At 43.6% G+C, this 22037-nt stretch overlaps 1 long non-coding RNA gene across 1 annotated transcript in view; it reads right to left on the reverse strand.

Moving 5' to 3' along the window:
- Nucleotides 1-15322, reverse strand: part of LOC116738234 — an 18959-nt gene extending 3637 nt beyond the window's left edge. The window contains exon 1 of the long non-coding RNA XR_004343932.1: nucleotides 15223-15322. This is a non-coding gene — a long non-coding RNA (uncharacterized LOC116738234). The remainder of the gene's footprint in view (nucleotides 1-15222) is intronic.
- Nucleotides 15323-22037: the final 6715 nt, after the last annotated feature.

Below are 22037 nucleotides of genomic sequence, written 5' to 3' on the forward strand. Positions count from 1 at the left end.
TCCAGCCATTATTTTAGTTGATTTACAATCGCAGTGGATGAAGCAATTGCTGTGGCTTGTTCAATCCCCTGGCGGGAAGATAGGAACCAGCTTGTAATTTGCATTTACACGATCTGACTGAGCAGCTTATTAGATCTGGATATTTATTTTCCACTTAACCGATGTTTGATTACACTTTAATAAAGTACAAGAAAACTGTCTGGCTGCCTGCGTCTGATTGATCCTGCCGGGTGGTTTCTCTGGGATTTTTCGTAATGAAACAAGAGAGACCAGGGATGATGCATCTTAAGAAAGTGACAAAAACAGTTGACTATTACTCTTACGGGCTTTCGAGCGACGCGAGGAGCCGGCGCTGAGAGGCGCGAAGGCCCCAACTCACAGCTCTCAGCCGCAGAAGCCCCAGGCCGGTGCCGATCTGGGCCCAATCGGAAAGGGCGCCCCAGGAGAGGCTCGCACACCTTCAGTGCGGAGGGTGCGAGGGGAAGGTGAAGGGACGCACTAGGAGAGGACGCGGCCGCCGCGCCCAGCCCCAGCCTTAGGACCTTTGAGAGCTCGGGCGAGCGGCAACCTCCAACACCTGGGTCAGCGAACGCCGAGAACTCGGGAGGAGCAGCGGCTCTCCCCTAGGGCGTTTCGTCGGAAATGTCTGGAAATAAGGGAGAGAGGCCGCTTGACGCTGCAGAGGCTCCCCGTCCCCCTCCCACTGGCAGGGCCTCTGCCGCCGGCGTAAGGCCTACCCCGACCATCTCAGCCTTCGCCTGAAGCCAAGGTGAATGAAACCACAGGGTCTCTGGCCCTGCGGCCCGGAGCCGCGTCTGTACTCTCGAGGCGATGTCTTGGGACACAAAGAGGGGCAAGGGCGGGCAGCAAGGGCACAGTCCCCATTTCACCTTTTCCCTGCGCGCCTGCTTCGGGGTTGACCCGCGGCGAGTAGTAACTGGGGACGTGTCTGTGCTCTCAAGTCAGCCTCTCCTGTGCAAAAGGTCGACCTCCAGCCCCGCCAGGGCAGGGTGCATCCTCAGGCTGACACTTGCTCACGGGGGTCGGACCGGACCTGGGTCCAGGGTCATTTGGCCGCCGCGCTCTGCGCTCGCGGCCAGGTTTGTCAGAAGGCGTCAGAAGGCGCCAGGCTGCGGAACGGCTGAGTCGCGCCTAGCGTCACCCACAGACGGTTCCCGGACTTTGCCCGCGGGTCACGTGTCCCCGAAGCCCCGAACCAGAACTGTTCGCTGACTTTCAGCACGGCGGAGTGGAAGGATCCTAAAGTAGGATTCTGAATGCCCAGAGGGGACAGGATTGCCCCTCTCCGGGATGACCAGCAGGCTTCACGAAACAGCTGTCACGTCCATCGCCGTTTGTGTTGGGATGGGGGAGGGGAATCCTGGAAGAAGGTACCTTAAGTCTGGGCAAAAGGCCATTGAGAGGAAGTGAGCGAGATGGAGGTCTCTAGTGACCACCCGCAACCTGCTCCCAAGGTGAATGGCTCCAAGTGGGTTAAGACATGGACGGGCAGAAGAACGCTGCTTACAAATCCACTTTCCCTTACCACACTGGTGCCTGGAGTAGTCCTTCCGCGGCACAGTAAAACTCATTTAGCTTCCTTTCTCCCCCTCCTTCCCCCATAGGGAAAACTCAATGTCTTCTCCAGATCTTAACCCAGTTGTTCTGACCTAAAATTAAAACACATCCTCAACGAGTGTTCACAGACAAGGGTGACTGTAGAAATTCTGCCTAGAAATAAGGTTCTTTAGACTGAGGCTATTAACTGTAAAAGTTGCTTTTCTTCTATTTCCTTCTGGAACAAGATGAAAATTCCCAGTAAAAGCCAGGAGTGACAAAGTATTACTAGTATCCTGTTCAGAGTAAGGGAGAACAAAAAAGGTACTTCAATTCCTCCAAATTTTCATTTTCGGATAACTTGAAACACCTTGGCATTTTTAAGATCCAGATGGCATTTTATCAGTAATTTAAAGATTGTTAATTGGCACTAAGTTTTAATAGTTCATTTTGTTTTAACAATCAATCGAGTTTATTTTCCTTAATCAAAACAGGCAATTCCTTAAGCTTATTTTTAAAATCTGAACTTCTTTGCAAACCACCATACTGCTTGCTCCCCTGTCTTGTTAAGGGGTATCTAAAAAAACCAAATACTATGCATATTACAATCATGAGACATTATATGCAAAATAACACTGTATTAAACTACATGTTTTTAAATATCTGAATTAGAGTTTAAGGTTCAATATTTTCTTCTAAGGTGGGAGAGGTTTTTTCATAAAACTGGTTAACAAGTAATATTGCTACATACATATATCCAGTAATTTTTCTGGAATTAAGTACATTTTCAGTGAAATAAGCTTGGATTTATTGATGAGGTTGCTTGGTGGCAGTGAGACTTTGGAGGGAAAGAGATGGCATTGTTGCTGCAGTAATTTTCACCCTGAACATAGTATGTCTGTTTTTAAAATTTGCAATGCTTGTCCATATCTGCTATGGATATGCACATGTAGAAGGTCTGTGGTTCTGAAGCAGCAAAGGACTATATGTTGCAAATGGCTCCAATCCAGTGTTTAGGAAAACCTTGGATGCCTGCAGTTCTATGGTTCACAGCTTCAGCCAATCTGAGCCCCAAAGGTAAGCTCTGCAGTGTCTTCCACTCCCGTGTGTACAGCAATATTCCTGGCAGAGATCTGTAGGTTAAACAGGACCCCTGGACACAGGAGAACAGAGTGGGAAATGTCCCACCTATAGTTAACAGCCTCGTCCTCCTGGACAAGGGAAGGAGCAAACATCACACATTTATTTCTCCCACATAAAATCAGTTGGTGAGTTTACTTCTTTTCATTTTCTAAAAACAACACAGAAATTCAATGCAAAATGGGTTTCAAACTAAGATATATAGAAATCAGGAAATTCAATTTTTTGAACTGAGTGTAAATCATGTTTCATTCATACACAACACATGCCAGAATTTCCTTGTAGCAAGCAAATTCACTGCAGACTGCAGATCTGCAGTATATCACAATACAATGTGGCAACCACAAGTGTGACTTCCCTTTCTTTCAGTCTTAATTGTAATATTATAGCAAATACGGTTTCAGATCAGGCAAAATGTGATCTACCTGTAAATCCTATAAAGTCTACACTTACCTATGTACAACCCAGCCTGTAAGATTATGTTTCTAAGATTAAGGGGAAATTTTAAAAGAAAATCTTTTGTTGGTAGCTTTCCCATCTTCTTCTGGCCAGAGACTTAAGTGAGCTATTTTTTCTACTGATCTGTCAGTGTTCCCAAGCCTCACTGGGGCCAGGAAATTAACACAAGTCAGGTCTAAGATGCTAATAGACTTTCTGCTTGGGATCAGCCTGAACACCACATTTCCAATTTTCAAACTAATACTTATACACTCCTGCTGCAGTGAGAGCAGTAGGCATTTGGAGAGAGGAAAAAAAAATCTGGGGAATACGGGGGTGAAGAGGGTAACATATACAGAAAGGACAGAATCCCCCCGCCCAACACCCACATTGTCCCAAGGGGGTAAAAATAATAATAAAGAATCAGCTGAACAGTTAACCTAACTGCTCTTAATTTCAATGTTTCAGAGAAACTCCCATCCCAACTTCTCGTTCTCAATTCCTGACTTGTAGACAACAGGTCTAAACAGCTCTACACCTATTTTCTGGAGAGCCTGAAGGCTGAAGACATTGTTTACATAGATTCAGGCATCTTAAACTAATGTCAGTCCTTTGTGGAACAGGAGGTTCTCTCCCAACTCTGCAAATAAAATAGGATTGAAGATTACTAATTAGGCAGTGGAAACATCTAACAGAGATCCTGGAGAAGTTTCCAAACTTCTAACAGTGTCTACAGAACTAAGAATGTCTGCATTTGAAAAGGGGTGGGCCTCTTGGGTGCTGAGTGTGGAGAATACATGCGTGGGTACAAGTGTGGGGAGGCAGGTCAGGGCCTGATTGTATCTTCAGACTGTAACCTACATAGGTGGGATCAGATTGCTAAGAACACTTCCCAGGGGGTTCCTGGTGGGTCTTGGCTATCTTGAGATAGCTTTTGCATGGCTCTGGAATTTCACTTAAAGGCAGGTACTATGCTCGGCTCTTCAAGGTCACCCTTTTCTATGAAAGAAGAGAAATCTCCCATGGAGGAAGCCAGCCTTTTAATTTTTTAAGTACAAGAATCATCCCTATCTCCTTATAGGCCTGAAGAGAAATTCAGCAAGGTTGCATTTTCTTACTTTCGGAACACACTTACCGAGGGTGCTGCAGTGAAGATGGGCAAATAGCAGGTAAAATAAAGGGAAAGGAATTTGAAAAATAAATTTAAAAAATAAAGGGATAGGAAATATGACTTTAAAACAGAAGTAGAACAAATAAGTATTATTCTAGCCTCTCCTTCTTACCCTGCTCCTTCCCTCCCCTGCCTCATGAAAATAAGCCACCAGAGTCCTCTAGGAGACTCTAAGTTTCTACTCTTAAACGGCTCCTTTTCCAAGGAGGAACAAGGTCTGTTTTTTGATGTGGGGCCTCAGATGCTCTGTTATTGCAACTTAATTTTGTCATTGCTTCTGTTCAAAGATTATTTGGAATGAATTGTTTCTTTTGTTTACTATCCAACAAACGACCTCTGCTAATCTTATATTTTATCTCCCGAACATATGGAAAAGCTATTTATTCTAGCCAATCACAATAAAGTGAAGAAAACCCCATTTTATGGAAAAATATATATCACTAGTCTGTTGATCATTAAAGATATGATTACCAGTGAAAACCCTCTGAAGGTGGCACATTTATGCTTCTAGGAACAGATGGGGACACGCATTTTCCTTGCAAATACTTTTGAAATTGCTCTACTGGTAGCAGTATAAAAATGATATACAGATGCCAGGGCCGGCATGGCTAGGATGAGTGCGCCAGATTTACACAGTAAAGCCTTCACATGCAGGCTGTCAGTTTTGATTGATCTCTACTATACCTCAGGAACTTGTTGACTAGGTAGGGAAACAGTGCAAATAATTCACTGCAGCAAGTCAGATAATTCACACAACCAATCGGTCTGCTTCACTTTCTGGCTGTGACATATGAGCCTTCCCTACAAAGATGCATCATTTTCCAGCTTGAGCAATATTCAATGTCAGGGAAGAAAAGGTATTAAAGCCACACAAAAGGAGGCGGACTATCATAGGACCAGAAGTTGTTTTAGTGATGGAAACCAGATTCAGCTCAAGTCTAAGTCCTACCAGAGCATTCAGGCCCAATTGTCATTATCATATTGATTAAAAAAAAAAGTTCATCATAGTGCAATTTTAAGTTTAACGGCAACGGATCGGGAAAGAGCAAAGAATTATCCCACAAAAGCACAACATTCTTACCGCAGGGACGTTTCCCTGTTCCAGTTCGTTGATGGAGTTGATTAAGTTTAAATGAAGCAGACACTGGATAAAAGTAAGGGTATTGACCACTGGGCACTGCGATCCGTGCTTGAAAGGACCTGATACATGCAGAAAAGCAAGATTTGCTAAATGCTCTAATCTTCAATCAAATCTTACATCAATACAGACAAAGTTTGGTAATGAGAGATTCAATGAAGCATGCGGGAGAAAGAATTAATCCTCTTGGTCTAAACTGGCTTCAACTTTGAAGCTTGCTCCGAAGGAAAGACAGTTATCTAAATGCTAAATAAGAAACTTATTGTACTTTTCATGGCATGCTAATCTTTTGTCTATTTCATCTCTATTATGTGTATGCTCGTAGATTGCAGTTGTCATGGTGATTATATCAAGCCATGCTCAGGGAATGGTGGTGAGAAGCCAGGCACGGAGGTGGAAAAGACCCCCACGCAATCCACAGTATGGGGAGAGGGAAAAAAAAGAGGGAGAGAGAGAAGTAGGCAGGCACCCAATACCGCCTGGGCTCCTTCCCCAACAGGCCCCTGCCTGGCTCTGGTTTGGGCCAATGAGGCTTGGGCCTTTCAGCATCTGCGTGGTCCCCTAAATGAGGCAAGCAGCATTTGGTAACAATGGTGGCCAGGAGGGGATCCTTTCCCTGTAAAGGTTCCCAGCTTTTAGTCTGAAGGTCCTCCCTCTTTTCACCAAGTCCCCTTCCCCCTAAAGGCTGCAACCAGGTAGGTGGAGAAGACAACAGGGGAAGGACAGAGAGAGGCAAAGGCTCAGACCCTTGCAGCCCCACCTGGCAAAGCGGTGCCCAGGGGCAGGAAGGTGAGTGATCAGATCCTGATTGCTGAAGAGGAATGTGTAGGGAGAGAAGCAACCCACAGAGCCCTGGAAGGAGGTGGAAGCTAGATGGTCACTGGGCCCTGGTGACCAAAAGTGACCCTGGGCCCTTTATGTGTTTTACAAAAGTTGCCAAATTAAGATGGGATTATAAGTGCTCCAGTCCTTGTCAGGGCTGAAAGGCTGGGAGCCTCAAATATGCCCCAGCAGTGTTGATGAAAAGCTTAAAAAGTAATAAAAAGGAGAAAAGAGCAGGAAAGTAACATGTATAACTCTTATTAAAGAGAAGAGCCACGGAGAGGTTGTGAACTTGAATCACTGTTTGAACTTTAATTTGTTCATTAACAGGATTTGCCCCTCACTGCGAATGTTATTACTTCCCTTTGCCGCTCAGCAACAACTCTGGGCATAATGAAAGAGTCTGGCAAAAAGTTAAACGCCTGGTAATTAATTCATTTAATTGAAAAAAAAAAGGGGGGGGGGAGACAGGAGAGAGGTCCCACTGCAGAAGCAGAAGGCAGAAGGGTTGGAGGAGGGGGCAAGGCTGAAAACTGCATGGAAGCCCTCTCCAAGGCTCAATGCCACCCACCAAGGAGGGGACATGTGGTCTCTGATGAGGCTCTTTCAGCAAAATTAATGACAGCAGCACCCTGAATACCCTCTGTCCAATACCACCTGCCCCTGGTTCAAACCCTGCTGGCCAGGGCTTCAGCCAGGAGCTACTATGGATGATCTGTTAGGGTGGCATGGATACCAAAAATACCATTATATAAAATACCAAATAGCATATATTCAAAAAACACCTCTCATTAAAAAGTGGAGAAATACATTTTGCCTTCTCTCCTTCCTTCCTTTCCAACAAGTTTCTTTTGTGGTCTTCAGTTTCCAAGATGGAGTGAAAAGGAGTATCAGAAGCTGGGTATAATCCTCATGTTTGCATCTTAGTATTAATCAGCCTTATTTCCACCCCCACCCCAACAGATAATTTAAATAAACTCAAGGGATGAGAAATGAAATACACTCCTTGCCCCTGCTCAGAAGCAACAGGACTAAGCCAGCTTGCTTTGCCTCTAACCTCACAGGGCCTGCCTTTTCCTTTGTCATTTATCCCCTTTCTATGTTTGTCAACCACTGTGCACAATCCCCTTGGCATGTGCATCCTCCTTCCAAGGGAAGCAATACTTGGCTACAGTTAACTACCGGGACACCCCAGACACCTCAGAGCTATTAGCACCACGTTGCCCTTGCCCCCAGATGGGAGAACAGTGAAATTCAGGAAATCAATGGTAGGTCAGTTATCCTTTCCTGCTTAATACATTTAAGGCCTACCACCGAAAAGTAATAGGTAGTTGCAATTTCCTCACATTTTAAAAACTGGTGTCCATATAATCAATGCAACTTTCTTTAGAAAAACAATTCTCTACCATTTATTCTCTCATTACAAAACTACAATGGGCAGAAAAAAGAGAGAGGTGAGGAGAAAATGAGAGACAATATAAATAAATCCCCTTGTATCCAAAACTGTTTCCTAGGTTTGTATTTTTAATTAAATCACTTCTAAACCAAAGGGAAAGGACAGCGTTTTCTCATCCAAATCACAATGTCACCAAACAAAGTCATCAAAATTATCATTTTGCTACCTCACCATTTAACCCAATGTGACTACAATCCTAACCTCAAACTCTACACTGCTACAAATGACCTGTACTTATGTCTTCCTGGAAACCAACGAAAGGCACAAACTCATTTTCATTAACAAGGGGAAAGGAACAAAAATTTTTAAAGGGCTATTTTTTAAGCTAAAGCAAGTTCTAGGACTTACTTAGCATTAAAGTTACTTCCCACCTTTTACAGTCCCTGAACATCGAGTTCTATTTTCCAAAGTTGTGGGTCTATACTGATTTTATTCTGGACAAGTGACACTATTAGGAGTCTACACACAAAACCAAACACAAAGGTTCCCTAACTCCACACTGTTTAGTCTTTAGCTCTGTCTATAAAAAAAACTTTAGAGAGACCAGGTCAACCAGGTCTGGTAACCCTTCCACTATCCTAATCTATACACCTGTCACCTTACACGTGCAAAGTGAGTTTCTTCCTTTTTCCAAAACAGCTTTCAGAGTGCCTTGATATTAACTACCATAAACCCTCACATTACTGGAAAGCCCTGAATAGCTCTGATAGCCTGTAACAGCCCTACCTCCTTAAATTGGCCTTTAAGCCTCCTCACCACTCTCCCTAACTGGACATTTCTGGTTTGTTTTCCACTACTAGTTTACACAAGGCAAGACAGCTCTTCAGACAGCCCTCCCATTGTCCTCTCAAACACCACATGGATTATCTTCATTTCATTGAACACCTGTGAGGTGGCAGGCACCATGTTAGGCATTACAAACATTATCTTATTTAACCCCTTCAACTTAAGGAGATATGATTACACCCATTTTCAGGTTGTAGAAACTGAGACTAAGAAGTTAAGATACTTGTCCAACCAAAATCTCACCGCAGAGACAGGATTCTTATGCTTATATATCTGGCTCAAAAGCTGGTTTACTTTCCACTCTGGCATACTCCCACCCCTGCTATACTGTGTGTTCTGATCACTACTTCTCCTGGCCATCCGCAATGCCTTCTCAATTCCACCATATATATCTGAATCCCACCCAGCCTGTAAATCCCAAAGATAATTCCCACCTCTATCTTGAAATCTTTCACCATTCATCCTAGTCCTTGGCAGACTGCTGAACTCTTCATTATCTGCAACACTTATATGGCATGCCTATTCTCTGCCCTGCACGGTCTTGTCAGTTTTCTTTTACTCAGTCCCTTCCAACCACATTGTAAGCTCCTTGAAAATGGAAATTCCTTTGTATTTCTTTCTCACTCCCCAGAGCCTAAAAATATAGCTCCCATTTGCTGAGCACACAGCAACAATTCTAAACAATCAGGTACAACAATCCTAAAAAGCAGATACTATTATTATTGTCATTTTGCAGATAAAGAAAACAAGGCTCGGGGCGATTAAGAAACTTGCCCAACCACTCAGCAAGTAACAGATGTGATATTCAAACACAGACTACCTGAACCAGTCAAATGCTGCAATATACAACACTGGCTCAAATACACTGTGCCTCACAGAATGTGAATTCATGAAGTATCACTGTGTGGAAGATATTCAACAAACTTCCAGGAAACCTCCCTTTAACCAATGACTTCAGACAAGGGGCACTGTTTTTACTCTTTAGTAGGGTAGATTCTGAAACTCGACAGAAGGAAAGATGAGTGCATACTGCCCTATAACATCCCAGACTTCTCCTTCTATTCTCCCCTCCTGTCTTGGAGCCATGCCCCCTGTTGGTGGGAGCCAATGATGCTGTCTTATCTGTATCTGTACTTGTGTTTCTGTGAGCTGGAGCCGCTGCTGGGGAAAGAAAAAGAGCCTCTGTAACTTTTAAATACACAGAGGAAAGTAGGAAAAATAAAAGATACAAGTGTTAATTTTTTTTTAAGCCTGCAAGGGGTTGGGGGGAGGTTGTGCTATCTCTGCAGCAAAAATGGGTTGCTCCTGTGGGAGGAATAACAATTGCAAAAAAATGTTCACAGCTGACCAATTACACCAATATATGGAACTTCAATCAGCTTCTGTCCTCCCGTAAGATATGAAGATGGCAATGGGAATAATGAAATGTCTAAGAAAAGAAGAACTTCTGAGAGTACAAAAACAAGGCCTGGAAGTCTGGCTACTTTTCCCCCCACATGGAGAGCGTGTCTTCAGTGCCAATGCTGAAGATCTGGACTTGATAGTATTAAGCAAGCTGGCAGGTTTCTTTACAACCAACAGCCCTTCAGGAAGCTTTTTATTTTATTTTTTTTAAATCTCTTGCAATGGCAACAGAGTACTACTTCTTATGAACTTGAGAAAGGAGAAATAATGACTACATTATCCACCTGTCTCTAGTATCCATGCTAAAACCACCCTATTCTCCCAAGTTCCCAAAGGTAAGTTTCCATCTTCATTTATATTTGGTTTAAATATGTGTATAGCTCAAGAGTTACAACCCTTACCTTTACCTACAAAACCTGTGCAGTGGCACACAAAATCCTGCACTTGCACAGTATTTAATAAACCAAGTCCTTCCATTTACTTCATCTCAGATTAGGATCAAAACTACCTTTTGAAGTAGATCCATGGGGTACCACTATGATTGATATACATTTTGCCTAAAAGGAAACCAAAATTTGCTCCAAGTAACACAATTGGTACATGGTAAACCTGGTCTCCACTCCTGGTCCAGTTTTCTTTCTACCACATGATACTTCCCAATTTTCACGGCAATTTCTCACCTTTCCTATATTCTGGATCCACATGTGAACTTTGTAAATCTACCACCAGGACCCTATTAATAAAGAGATGGGCTTTAAACTACTAAGAGCCTCCTCACCCCAATCCTATAGACAAAATTTAATATTTCGACTCAAAGTAAGAAACATTTGGATGTTTATTAAGTCTATAGAAGATGAACAGACATAATGGTTAGGCTAGCCATTTCAAAAGAAAGGCTAACATTACGTCACTTATTTTTCCACCATGTCATATCTATTGAGGATTTCCTGGGTACCTAATATTCCCTTGTACTTATAATGTAAAATTTAGGAGTTGTTTAGTCTACCTAATGGACAAACCAGGTCTACGCAGAAAAGAACTGGATCTGTCTACCTTGTTCACTGACCTTTAAGTTGGGTATGTAGCCCTGGTATCCAGGACCCAGCAGGTCCCCTTCCATAATTTCTGGGCAATATCCAAGCTCATCAAAGCAGACAGGACTCAAATTTCCAGACCTTATAAACGATTGAAATAAGGTCATTCTTTTCGTCTCAGCTCAAACTTGGTCAGTCTCCATATCCAATCTAACTCTTGGGTGAAAGAGAAGAACACATTTGTTGCTTTGGGACTGTTGCCCTATTTCTTTATCTGCTGGCTGACCTTCCCTATGTAAGTGCACCAGCATTTGCAACATTCAGTTTAAGCTGGAAGGCTCTTTCATCTTTGTCCCCTGGCCTTGATCTCTCATCATTATGGTCTGAATCCCTGCTAATCACTAATGATCCCGTGGCCCTTTATATAATACTAAGGTATTAGACCTGAACTCTTAGAAAAATTCCTACTCAGCTAATTACATTCTTTCTGCTTTTCTTGGTACTCCATACAGTCTCAGCTGGAGTTGAATCTCAACTATTCCCTCAGATTTTAAATTGTTTGCTAGTGGTTTTTGGAAAGGAATTATAAACTCTTCCCTCAAATAAATTCAACTAATTATGATTCAAAAGTCCCATGACCTACCTCTTTCTCTTTTCGTAGTCTTTCTATTCCCTCTCTCATATTCTGGTCTTGAATATAAGAGTTTAACTTCACTGGGTGAGGAGTTTCATGATTCTATATTTTGATAGTATATTGTTAACTTAAAGCAGTACACAGTGGTTCTACTACATATCTACTTTGGGGTCTGTATTCACAACCAACTACTAAAAATGACAAACGTTTCAACCCACAGGTTACATTTAACCTACAGTCTAAGGATCACTGAATTTTTTGGTAATGGTGAATGCCTTGCTCACAAAATAGAATACAGGTGAAATTTGGTTTCTTAACTGAGTATGATTCTTTTATATTTCAAGGAATGTGAGCACCAATTCTATAGAACTATATATGGCAATCCTGAATTTAGCCCATGACATCTTGAATTTTTCCTATCCATTTCCATATTCTAGAACTTAACAGCTTTTGTAATCATAGCAGCAAAACTGAACTCTCATAAAATCCAGATCAACCAAATTCTTGACAACATAACTTTCTGAGCATGTCTCTGTACTGTATACCATTGTGCTATACATGTATATGACTGTTAAATTAATAATTCATTGACAATCAAAGAGAATGTACAGCTCCAAATGAGCACTTTTCTTAAAGCTGTCCCTTGGCAGCTACTTTTATTCCAATGGTGCTGCCATTATCCAAACTATGTTTGTATAATGACTTTAGAACTAGTTTAAAAGCTACTAAAGAAAGCCATCTAATTGTCCTTCTGATTGTTTTGATCCCAAATTATACTACCCTGACTTGACCAGTCTCCCTACTCTTCAGGGCACTGAAAGTCTACAAAAGAAGGACAACTTACCACTGCCTAGGCTTTTTTAACAAGATGTGCTGTGAGTTTTGAAAACAGTGCCTAATGAAGAGCTCCAAAACAGGTTTGATCAATGGCAGCAATGAACGCATCATTGCAAACTTCCAGGATGACTAGCTGGATAAAGACACACTAAAATATATGTGCAAGTCCTGGTATAGTTGTCTACATCAGTTCATAGTCATATCCTGGTTACACAGTTTCAGCTCTACAGCACACATTTAGAGTAGAGATAAAATTATTCTTAACATCTTCTATTACTGTACTTCACAATATTTGACATTCTTTAGGTGCATCTTATATATTTCACACAGAAATGTCTTGATATTCAAGAATATAGGCATTGTTCTGAATTATCTGAAGCATTATCCACAAAAACATTCAACTATAAATAATCGGGATAGACATATTGGGTATGTTTTTTCTATTTCTATTAAACCAATGAAAATGAGTTTTAACCAGGTGTATTTGTGACTACTTGGGATGTGTTTGTTTGCTTGACTTAACTGTAGGCCATTCTTATTTCAGATTGGGAGAGAAAGGAGTATGTGGCTTTGATTTTAACTAAAAATATCATGCCTTTACTCACACAAAACCAGATAGTCCAGTATACCATATGAGGAACAAGACATTTTAGGAAAACTTGACATTCTAAAATAATTAAAAGAATGTCATAAGCCCATTCGATCACACAAGCCCTTTAAACATTGTTTTTAAAGCCTTAAGGAGGGGGAAAAAAAAACAAACACATGCCACTGGGTAGGGGCAGGGCACTCACTAGCTGGAGAAAACTTCCTGACCTGCAATTTTTCTTTCCTTGACTTACTACTTGAGAGTAATCAATCCAATTTCTCATTTGTATACATGAAAAGCCACAGTTTTTAACTCTTTCATAATAATATTCCTCAAATTTCCTGGAGCCAGGAGAAGATACACATATTCTAGTTACACTTCAACAATTATTTATTAGTTGCTTATGGGGATCATGTTCAATGGCAAAGTGAAACAGAGGACCTATAACAGATAATGAATAAATACTTATTGAATTAATGAACGGAGGAAAAGAAAATCATACCTTGAGTCAACACATGCGGAGTCCATGGTAAAAGTGACTCCTACAGAATTTGGTCCGTGTAAATACAGTTTGTATTATATAGTATCAAGCCTAAAGTATTTGCTTAGATTTGGATGACTTCAGATGTCAGAATTCATTCATCAGGGCCCTCGCAATAGTTTTGAACTTAATCCCTTGTTTTAAGTGACTCCTGATAAAATCAGTCTTTAATACCCAAGAGTAATACCTACTTAGTCATTAAGACTGGAGCTTTACAGAATATTTACCTGAATTCCATACCTGAGATAAACTGTACGTTTCACATACCCAGCACTTGTACTAAAAGCATATGGGTCTCTCATTTAAGCTACCAGATGATTTTCTTGCACAACTAGTTTCCTCACTTTTCCAATTATTCCAGTTTTAGAAGATGTTTGGTTTCATAAATAGCGCCTTCTCCCTGACTTACTGTGGACTATTTGGTAGGACACATAACATCTCTGTTCCTCGGCATATATGATAGAACAGCAAGAAGATAAAACCCTCCTCCTTCCTGGGGGACTTTTGTGAGTATATTGATAATACCTACAAATGGTAAATGTTACTACCTCTTTCAGCATTTTGAAAGATGTCAACCAACACAAAATATTTTTGGTGTGTGAATTAAAATGCCTCTTCCTGATGGTCTCAGATGTTTCCTTGTAAGATAGCGTGTCAAGAACTGGCTTATATATTATCCGTCCTCCAGAACGCACTGACATCACACTTCATAATAGCTTGGTATGGTGATTGCTGTCAAAATCGCCTGCATGGAAACATCCGTGCCCTAGACTGACATAACGTATTAGCGTGACAGAGGACTAAACAACTAAGAGCACCGCGCGAAGCCCCGACTTTGAGCACTTGGGACCGAGGGGTTGGTTACGTGTGAGCTGAAGGGCCTCAACCCTGCTTCCGCTTCAACTTAGGAAGAGAATAAAAGTTGCCTGGAGGTCTCATGGGCGAGGCGGGGAGACCAGAAAGGCAAGTGCCTGCGACAGGAATAGGAAAAACTTTTTTTTTTTTTTTTTTCAAATTCGAATCCCATCCAGGGCTAGGCCTTTGGGTCCCCTTCTCCATGACCGCCAGGCGACGGCACACACTTTGCTGGGAAATAAAAACGAAACGAGGGTCTGGGGGTGCGATCGGCTCCACACCCCTCGGGTGAGGGGTGGGCAGTGTCTGGACACCTAACCTTTCTGGCCGGCGCTGTCACCGCATCCCCAGCGAGGGACTCGCCGGCCCCGCGACCCTCGGCCACGGGCGACCCCACGCGGGCTCGCGTTGCCAACCGCCCGACCCGCGCTCTCCTCGCCCTCCCCTGGGGTTTGCGGTGGGCAAGACTCCCCGCGAGCCTGGGTCTGTCACGAGCCCTCTTCCCCAACTGCGCCGTGAAAAGCAGAGCTACGGACTCTAAACTGCACACAAAGCCCCCAACCGGGCCGCGGCGACTCCACGCTTCGCTAGTCCGGCTCCGGGAGCTAAGAGCCTCGCCCCGCGAAAGCACCTCTACCTCCCTCCCCCCACCCACCCCCTGGGGAAGCCCCGCTGAGGGGCAGCAGCGAGCCGGAGGTGAGCCCCTCCGCACGTGAGCACCCCCGCCCCCAGCAGGGCCCTCTGCCCGGCGGACGCTCTCACCTCTAATGAACAGGCGGTGCCGCCTGCGGGAGGAAGAGAGCGAGTGGGGAATACTCACACTGGGTCGGGCCGCGCAGGGACTTCGTCGGGAAGGACCCGCGAGCTGGGGAGCGGAGCCCCAGCCGGTTGCAGCCGCGCCGTCTCCTCAGAAGGGAGGCCTCTACCGTCCGGCCGCGGACCTGCAGCTGCCTCGGGCGCACGCGCACGCGCGCGCCACCGCCGGCCCGGCCCCGCCCCGCCCCGCCGGCCCGGCCCCGCCCCGCCCCGCCGGCCCGGCCCCGCCCCGCCCCGCCGGCCCGGCCCCGCCCCGCCCCGCCGGCCCGGCCCCGCCCCGCCCCGCCCCGCCGGCCCGGCCCCGCCCCGCCCCGCCCCGCCGGCCCGGCCCCGCCCCGCCCCGCCGGCCCCGCCCCGCCCCGCCGGCCCCGCCCCGCCCCGCCGGCCCCGCCGGCCCCGCCCCGCCGGCCCCGCCCCGCTGGCCTCCTTTTCCGCCGCTGGCTCCCACCCCTCCTCTCCGCCAGCTGGTGCAATCGGCGCTCTCCTGGAGACGTACGCGAAGCGACATGGAAAGCCTTCCACCAAAATGAGCTGTGATATCCTTTTGATGGCTATAATTTATTCCAAATCGTCCCTGGACTGAAACGATCAATTAGCAGCCCGAAACGCACTGTGAAGTAAATTGTCACACTCTCTATTACAGGATGGTTATCATATATTTATAAGGTGTGTTTTCTGCAATCAGAACCAACAAGGTGTTGAGCGATCAGTCATAAACGCACTTCTTCAAAAAGCTGGAGAGAAGCTCTAGCATTGTATGGCAGAGGAAGAAAAGTCTTATGACAGTTATTAACTCTCCCACCCTCTGCCCACGGTGATGTTTCCTCTTGGCATCTGGGAAGTGCAGTGAGGCTAGAACTCTGCACCAACTCTCCAGGCCACTCGTGTGACCCCGAGAGAAGGGTCCCTGTGAACAACAGAGGCTCAAAGCCCCAAGAGGAGTGGTTACCTTGCTGTGTAAATAGAGATCAGGCATAAGAATCCTCACTCTTTCTCTCTGGCCTTCCTCCCACCCAGGAGAATAATATCTTATTCTTCCCTTCTTAAACTTATGGCAGAATGGTTGCATTCTATACTTAATCTTAAGTGCCTTGTCTTCCTCAGGTCTCAGGTTGTTGCCTTCTTCTCTCTGATATTCAGGTGTTATGTACTGTAGAGATTATGCCATGGTGATATAAAGTTTACCTACAGAGAGAACTCTGCATTCTGAATTGGAATCTGCCACAACGCACAAACTCTGAGAAAGTCATTCAAAATTCTCATTCAGTCTGGTAGACAGTCTTGACTGGACCAAACTATGGAGACATGGTTATTTTGCCCTTACAGTCATCTTTAATGACTACACATGGATATACATCCAGAACTTGTGAGTTTCCTGTAACAAGCTATCATCACATTATCATCCATCAACCACCTTTCAATCATTTTTTTTAATGTTTATTTATTTTTGAGAGAGACAGAGACAGAGCATGATCAGGGGAGGGGCAGAGAGAGAGGGAGACACAGAACTGGAAGCAGGCTCCAGGCTCTGAGTTGTCAGCACAGAGCCCCACATGGGGCTCAAACTCACAAACTGCGAGATCATGACCTGAGCTGAAGTCGGAGGATTAACCAACTGAGGCCCCCTAGGTGCCCCTCAATCATTTTTTTAGAAGGATTCTGGTTTGTATCCAATTAATATTCCTTTTGCCTGAAAAACAACTCTGAAGCCCAGCCTATTGATTTTTGTGAGAAAAGTTTAGCTGCCAGGAGCATGCCTCTATGGGCAATAAAGTTACATTTGTGAAGAGTGAGTCACAAGGTGGGGTAAGATCCAGAGTTTATACCACATTCTTCTAGATTAACTGGCCCCATGATTTCTGAATGGCCAGGCTTGCTGCAATGCTAACCTCTTAAAATGGACAGAAAGGAAAACTGGTTGGGCATTTGAGTTGTAAAGGCAACTGTTGCCATTGGGCATCCTCCAGCATAAATGGAACACGATGTCCCTCTTTTAGGAAGCACAGGAACCAGGGAGCCTTGCCTCATTTGAGTGAGTGAAGAGCATAGTAAACAGCCAGACCCAGCACTTCCACCTTATAGTTCTAAAGTCATTGACTTAATTTGCATTTAACAGCTAGTAGCTAATATTGAGCATTTACTCTATGCCAGGCATTGTGCTTTAAATTATACGCATTATCTTATTTTATCCTATCAACAAACTTATGGGGGGAAGGTTCCTCATTTTGCAATAAGAAAATGAGATTTGGCAAAACTAAGTAACTTCTCCAAGAGCAAACTCCTAGTGAGTGATGATCTCAAATCCAGGCCAGTCTCCAATGCCCATGCTCTTTACCCCAATAATATAATACCTCAAAATTTTAAGATTTTGACTTAGGATTTTCCACCAAAAAGATTCTAGTGGAGCTGATGACACAATGAAAGTGGTGAATTCTGGGAGAAGAAGGAAAGAACAGCTGCCTGCAGAGGAAAGACACAATAGATACATATACCCTTACTGGGTAGGTTACCCCTTTTCTGTTCTACCCTTCCTACATCCCATGACTTCTTTTTCAGAGTTATCACCTGCCATCTGGTGGTCTAGCCAAAGAGACCTTACCCAAGGTCAGTGATGACTGCTAGGCTTGGGGTGGGGGGTTGGATGGGTAGAGTGGATGAGCAGACCCCAGAGAAATCACAGCACCCTGGGGAGGAGACTTAAGTGAGAGGCGAGTGTTGGCCAGAGGCCCTTGTCCCAGACCCCCAGCTCTGAGAATGAAATGTTGCTTCCTAATGGACTTTAAATTACCAACATCGCTAAACTCTCCCTTAATAGACTTGTAAAGATCTGCTTGCTACCTTTTTCCCCCTTCATGTAGAATTTGTAATCAAGAGCCCAATTTTGTCATTTGGAAATACTAATTATCTAATCACGCCATGCTGCATAACGTACTTGTCTGCCCAATTAGCTAGGACAATTATTAAAATTCAGAGGCCTAATTATGTCTCAATTTAATGCTGGCAAACTTGCATACAGAGCAGTAATTAAAATCCTCTCTTTCCCTCTGCCTTTAGGGCAGGGGATGATTAGGCCCTGTCAGGGGGTTGTACTGAACTAAACCAGTGAAGCGTATTGTGCAACATGACCCTGCATTGTTAAGTGTGTCAACATATTAACCTGAATTCCCTTCAGCCCCCACATAATCACATTTGGTAGAGGAATAAAGGAGCTAAAACATGAAGCATTTTATTAAAAAAACATAAATTCTTTTTAATTAATGCTATGAGAGTTCTGATGAATTTCATGCTTCCAAGTGCTGGAAGACATAAGACTGGTTCATCTAATTACTGGCAAATTTGCTCTTGTTAAAACTACTTTTTTTTACTCATTTAAAGAAAATGCTTTTTTTTTTTTGGTGGTGTAATATAAAAGAAGAAGAAAAGCCTAGCTACTTGGCTTCCAGTAATACAGTAGATTACCAGTTTTGTTTGATGATAGAACACAAGTGAATGTTGACTTCTAAAAGAATCAAATCCAAGACTGGAGGCATTAAGAAAAAAGGGGGGGGCTAGAATTTAATACTTGAAAGATGTTAATACAAGTGAAACATTAAAAATCATAATATTGAAACAAATTCAAAATATTACCTTTTGAGCTCATAAGTTTGATGTCTGAAATAAAACCAGCATGAGGAGACCAGAGCAGAGCACAAGTTCTCGTTGCTTCCGAAGTCCATCAACATGCAGGAACCCAGACAGTGTGTGTTTACTCTCCTGGCATCTCAGTCCTTTCTCTATGAACTAAGGAGAGCCACCAAACCCAGTAAAACTTCAGAGCTGCCTTCTAAACTCTGGGTTTCACTAATAATGGAATGTGTGATAGATTTTTCATGTATTCAACTAAAAAAGGAAAGCATTCTGTCTAGACCCAAAATGAATTATTCTGGAGAAAGGACTTCTTTCAGTTGCTTCTAAACTTCTTGCTGCATAGATAGTTTCCAGAGACACACAAATACACATACACACACACACACACACACACACAGAGTCACTTATTTGGATGAGCTTCCTCTCACAGTAGGCAAGGCAAGCCTGTCTCCATTTTATTAATGTGGGGCAGTTAAGATATTTATTGAAGCTGACCACTGTACCCCCCACTTCCTAATTATGGGCAGGGCAAGTTGAACTCAGTTCTGCTTGCCCGCACTGAATCTGACAGAGTATCTGTGAATGAGACCCCAATGAAGGATGCTTGGTTTAGTAAAATACCTCAAGTTCAGGGGCGCCTGGGTGGCGCAGTCGGTAAGTGTCTGACTTCAGCCAGGTCACGATCTCACGGTCCGTGAGTTTGAGCCCCGCGTCAGGCTCTGGGCTGATGGCTCAGAGCCTGGAGCCTGTTTCCGGTTCTGTGTCTCCCTCTCTCTCTGCCCCTCCACCGTTCATGCTCTGTCTCTCTCTGTCCCAAAATAAATAAACGTTGAAAAAAAATTAAAAAAAAATACCTCAAGTTGAGATCAAAATATAGATAATGTTATAAATAATGACAGAACAAGGGAGCCTATATATCAACATTGGAGGACCTTCTTTCTGTCCTTCGGTCAATACTTACTTGCAACATGTTTAGTCATATCGGTTTATATTTGCTGACTTTGGCCCATGTATGGCCTCTTTTAAGTTTTTACATTCTCCGAGATACATGATTACATCGAGTTGGTGGTAGTAAAAGTACAGTTCCTTCCTCCTACTCTTACGCTGGGTACATCATGGGATAGAAGATGGTGTTTAGGGACCACTCTGGCTGGTACAGCCCCTCTTACTAACAAAGACAGTGACTACAGGTAGTCTCGGCAGGAGATGGTTGGCTGGAGCTACGACAGGCCCTTAGGCGCTTGTGCTATAAAACCAGGCGGTAGCCCCTCCCCCAAGCCTCCCACAGAGTGTGCCCCGTGTCTTGAAAATGGCCTTGCTCTGAGTCTCTTTGGATGGCAAACTGAAGTGCAAATCTGTGTTCTGACTTGTTCCTGTGGCTGTCAGCATGTTTTTCCTCTTGTCAGCAGCAATTGACTGTCAGGCTCACCCCTGTACAGCAATTGTAACAGCTCATTGACAGGCTAGTGACCCAGCTGGACCTGATAATGGAAAACTATTGATTTTTGTAGGCTCCACGAATCTAAAATGAACGACCGATGTAATGTCATCAATTGTCTCGGACTCTGATAACCCAAGGGAAAAAGTTTCAGGGATTGCTTGTATTGCCTGACAATAGTGTTTCAAAATCTCCCTAGGTATATGTAAAAGAAACCCATTTCCTGTGTGTTTTCCTTAAATGACCCCAATTAGGCAAGGCTTCAATTCCTACCCTTGCATGTTAAATAAAGTGGGACTTAGCACTGCCAATCGGCCAAACTGGAACTTGATATACCATTTAGACAAGATACTTGAGGAGAGGCACTTTAGAAAGGAAATGTTCAAAATGTTTATTGTAAAACAAACTCACAGAAAAGAAAAAAAAAAAAAAGGTTGGGATTAAACCAAAATATACCGGCTCTCAAAGATCTTTATATATGAAATTAGGATAGAACGATTAGGGCTGTCTCTGCTGACCTGAGTTGATTGTTTGGTAGAAAGAAAGGCTTGAAGACGATGCAGACATGCCTTGGGTGTGTGTTGAGGGAAATCACTATTTCATTTTGTTTTTCAAACCCTTTTCTTAGTTGATTATTTCAAAATACTCAAGCATTGCTCAGTGTATTCTTCAGAAACAAGAGCTGTTTCTTTTTGAGCTAAATTAGCAGTACGTTAGATCTAATTTTTCCCACTAGACAAATCCAGAGAACTCTGTGCTGAGTTATGGATAGAATGTCTGATAATGGTTTCTGCTGAAGGGAACTTCCTTAAAAAAAAAAAAAAAGAAGGCAGGTTATTGATCTTGGCTGCCAACTCAATACATTTAGTTCACAATTCACTTGTAGTGAGAACATAATCATCTTATGGAACTGATCAGATTCAGACATTCTTAGAATACGGTTCTGAGAGCTGGTTGAAAAATCATACAGCACAGAGGTAACAGGGGTGCTTCCTCAGCCATTTGCTCACAGGGGGCTAGAGAGAGAGCCTCAGTGAGGAGCTGGAAAGAACAGACCCCAGAGGTGACAAGTCCATGTGCAGCAGGGCTCCTATTCACAGGATCCAACAATCTTCACACACTCCTGTAATGGTCCCTTTATGGCCTTTGATCAGCTTCACCCCTTACAACACTACATTCCTGGTTTCCTAGTGCTATCAAAACCAACGTTGCTGTTTGGCTGCCCTTAGTAAAGATACACAAGGATAAGACCTGAAAGAAATTAAGCTAGACCAAAAAACCCCAAAAAACAAAAAGCAAAAACCATCCATTGGCATTTGGACTTTACTAAATATAAAATACTTGGTGCAGAGAAACACAAGATTTGCCTGCTTCTGTGACATGTTCTTCTGGCCCAGCCAAGGTATCAGCAGCTAAACTCAGGGGCTAGGTCTTACATGTTTTGGGGTTCTCCAGAGTGGTTGCCACAAGGCCTTTCATGTCACAGACACGATAGTCTTTGAAAAAAACAGCCAAAAAAGCTACTTTTAAGTAGAGAAGGACGAAGGTAAGCATTTTCCAGTTTGTAATACATTTTGAAGAAAATCATTGAAATCATGGTACCTGTCCATGTGCCTGTCTTCAGGTTCGTGCCAATCAGTGAAGAAATTGCACTTGTTTGTGGTGAAAATATGAAGAAGGCTAAGTTATGTGATTTATATAGCAAAATTAAATCTTTTAGAAATTCCAAAATTACATCTTTTGGGGGTGTTGAA

The sequence above is a fragment of the Lynx canadensis genome, chromosome C1, assembly GCF_007474595.2.
Source record: "Lynx canadensis isolate LIC74 chromosome C1, mLynCan4.pri.v2, whole genome shotgun sequence".
NCBI classification, from domain to species: domain Eukaryota; kingdom Metazoa; phylum Chordata; class Mammalia; order Carnivora; family Felidae; genus Lynx; species Lynx canadensis.